The sequence below is a fragment of the Otolemur garnettii genome, unplaced genomic scaffold, assembly GCF_000181295.1.
Source record: "Otolemur garnettii isolate 467f Iridium unplaced genomic scaffold, OtoGar3 scaffold00112, whole genome shotgun sequence".
Lineage (NCBI taxonomy): Eukaryota > Metazoa > Chordata > Mammalia > Primates > Galagidae > Otolemur > Otolemur garnettii.
The window spans coordinates 4,217,050-4,220,888 of record NW_003852507.1 but is presented as its reverse complement, the minus strand read 5'-3'; positions in this window follow the sequence as shown (position 1 = coordinate 4,220,888).

Sequence of the window (3,839 nt, the reverse complement as noted above, 5' to 3'; positions counted from 1 at the left end):
GAGTTGGAGGTTGCTGTGAGCTGTGAGGCCATGGCACTCTACCCAGGGGGATAGCTTGAGGCTCCGTCTCAAAAAAAAAAAAAAAAAAAGAAACAGTAACTTCCATCATGGCAGGAGCCTGTATCCTCCCAGGTATTTGAGATCCTTAGGAGGCTGAGGAAGGAGGATTGCTCAAACCCAAGAGTCTAAGGTTGCTGTGAGCTATAACACAAGGGCACTCTACCCAGGGCAACAGAGAGACTCTGTCTCAAAAAATAATAATAAAATAAAATAAATGATGGACAAGTAAACAGGATAATTTTAGATAGTACCAAGTGCTCTACCAAAATTAAAAAACATATAACATGGTGATCCATCCAACACAGTGGTTCTCAACCTGCCTAATGCCACATGCAACACTTTAGTACGGTTCCTGTGGGTTGCGACCCACAGGTTGAGAACCGCTGCTCTAAGATAAGGATTTCCACTACTATTCAACATTATACTAAAGGTCTAGCCAGCCCAATTAGCAAGAGAAAAATAAAAGGAATCCAGATTGGAAAGGAAGTAAAACCATCCCTATTCATAGACAGCTCAATCTTCTTGTTATGAATTGAATTGTGTTCCTCCCAAAATTCATATGTTGAAATCTTAACCTTTAGTACCTCAGAAGGTGACTTTATTTGGAGATAGGTTTTTTTCAAGCTAATTTGGGATGGGCTCTAATCCAATATGACTGGTGTCCTTATTAAGTAGGGGGAAATTGGGCAGCACCTGTGGCTCAGTGGGTAGGGTGCCAGCCCCATATACTGAGGGTGGTGGGTTCAAACCCGGCTCTGGCCAAACTGCAACAAAAAATAGCAGGGCGTAGTGGCGGGCACCTGTAGTCCTAGCTATTCGGGAGATTGAGGCAAGAGAATTTCCTAAGCCCAGGAGCTGGAGGTTGCTGTGAGCTGTGAATGCTATAGCACTCTACTGAGAGCAATAAAGATAAACTGTCTCTAAAAAAAATAATAAAATAAATAGGGGGAAAATGAACCCAAAGATACACTTAGAAGGAATACAATGTGAAGAGACATAGGAAAAACAGTTTTCTACAAGCCAAGGAGAAAGATCTTAAATAGATCCTTTCCCTCCAGCACTCAGAAACAACCAGCTATGTTTGAAAGCACATGTAGTGAGACTAAGACACAACTGATCTGGTCAGTTTTGTTCCTGCCTGACTTTACCCCCATCTCCCATTCTTACTATTTTGTAAATTTAGCTCCCACCCTATAGATGCCGCTCCTGTGTAGTTTAGGTAGATTAATTTAGGAGATTAATTTTTGAATTAGAATGTTGCAATAGGTTGCTGAGTCATGCTGATTAGTATTTAAAATAAGAGTTAATGTGGCCTTTGCTTTAAACTTTTATGTATAAAACTGATTTTGGAAATGATAGAACAGTCTTGGAAGGGCTATGCTCACTATTCTCCAGAAACCCAGCCTTCTGACAAATTTGGTGGACCTATCCCCATCTCTGCACGTTGGCTGACAGCAACAGGTGGCTGGACCCTCTTCATCTAGTAACATATTGACACCTTGATTTGTACTTTTTAGCCTCTAAAATTGTGAGGCAATACATTTCTATTGTTTAAGCCACTCAGTCTGTGGTATTTTGTTATGGCAGCCCAAGAGTCTGAGGGACTTACTTGTGTTTAAAAAATCCTAAAAATGGGCTCGGCGCCTATAGCTCAACCGGCTAAGGCGCCAGCCACGTACACCTAAGGTGTCGGGTTCGAATCCCCAGCCCGGACCCGCCAAACAACGATGATGGCTGCAACCAAAAAATAGCCGGGCGTTGTGGCGGGCGCCTGTGGTCCCAGCTACTTGAGAGGCGGAGGCAGGAGACTCGCTTGAGCCCAGGAGTTGGAGGTTGCTGTGAGCTGTAATGCCACGGCACTCTGCCCAGGGGGACAGCTTGAGGCTCTTTTTCAAAAAAAAAAAAAAAAAAAAAAATCCTAAAAATGACTGGTGGCTCATGCCTATGTTCCTAACACTTTGGGAGGCTGAGACAGGTGGATTGCTTGAGCTCAGGAGTTTAAGACCAGCCAGATCAGGAGTAAGACCCTATCTCTACTAAAACCAAAAAAACTAGTCAGGCCTGTAGTCCCAGCTACTTGGGAGGCTGAGGCAAGAGGATTGCTCAAGCCCAAGAGTTTGGGGTTGCTATGACCTATGATGACGCCACAGCACAGCACCCAGGACAACAAATTGAGACACTATCTCAAAAATAAATAATAAAAAAAATTACCTGGACGTCGTGGCAAGCACTTGTATTCCCAGCTACTCAGGAGGCTGAGACAGGAGGATTACTTCAGCCTGAGAGTTTGAGTTGCTGTGAGCAAGGCTGATGCCATGGCACTTTAGCCTGGGTAACAGAATAAGACACTGTCTCAAAAAAAAAAAAAAAGGGAAAAGAAAATCCTGAAAGATCCACACTAAAAATTGCTAGAGGGGCCTGGCACAGTGGCTCATGCCTGTAATCCCAGCACTCTGCAAGGGCGAGGCAGGTGGATTGCTTGAGCTCATGAGTTGGAGACAAGCTGAGCTAGAGCTGATACAGGACAAGTGGTATTCCAGCCAGCTCGTGAAGCTGGGGGGCACAGACCAGCTGCCTCCTCCTTGGCAGTGTTGGTGCGGTGGCACCAAGCAGCAGAACCAGCAAGCTGGAGGGTGGGCAAGGGGTCCCCATTTCCTAGGCCTGGGAACAAGAGGGATTATAGCCATTCATTTGCAACTCAGACATGTTGTTCCAGACATGTCCCAGACAGATGTCCCAGACATGCTAAATATAACCACCTAGCCCCTCTAATACCTAGCCCCACTAAATGTGACTACTAAGGGCCAAACATGTTCCAGACAGATGTCCCAGACATGCTAAATGTAACTACCTAGGCCCCCTAAGTGTAACTACCAAGGGCCCAGACAGATGTCCCAGACCAGCTAAATGTAACTACCAAGGGCCAGGTATGCCCCAAACACAATGTCCCAGACATGTTGTTCCAGACATGCTAAATGTAACTACCTAGCCCCTATGGAGGGCCCCATGTGACTATATAGACCCCTAGACAAAGAGCCTATAGTCAGACAGACAGAGAGGAAGAGAGAACACTTTCCTCTCCTAACTTGAGTTTTCTCTGCCAGGAGCTCTGGCACTTCTGTATTCTTTCTGTAAATAAATCCTGTCTTACCACTGACCTGTGGTCCGCGGATTCATCCTTTGAATCACAAGACCAAGAACCTACTGAAGAGCAAAATTCCAGTATCAGAGGGAGACCTGGTCTCTTAAGTGTAGCTGGGTGTGCGGGGAGAGCGGGGTCAGGGGCGCTGGTAGTCCCAGCTACTTGGGAGGTTTAGGCAAGAGAATTATTTGAGCCCAAGAGTCTGACATTGCTGTGAGCTATGATGCCATTGTACTCTACCAAGGGCAACGAAGTAAGACTCTCAAAAAAAAAAGTCTGGCAACTCCTCAAATGATCAAATATAGTGACCAACAATTCCACTCATAGGTAGATATTACAGAAAAATGAAAATGTACATCCATACTAAAACTTATACACAAATGTTCACAGCAGCATTATGAACAGCCAAAGAAGGGAAATAACTCAAATGAACATGAACCGATGAATTAGTAAACATATGGCAATATATCTATACAATAGAATATTATTTGGGCTGGGAGAGGTGGCTCCTGCCTCTAATTCCAGCATTTTGGGAGCGCAGTTGGGAGGACAGGTTAAGGTTAGGAGTTTGACCGACTTGGGCAACTTTGGAAAGTAACATTTTTGTTTTGTTGGGTATATATATATATATATATAT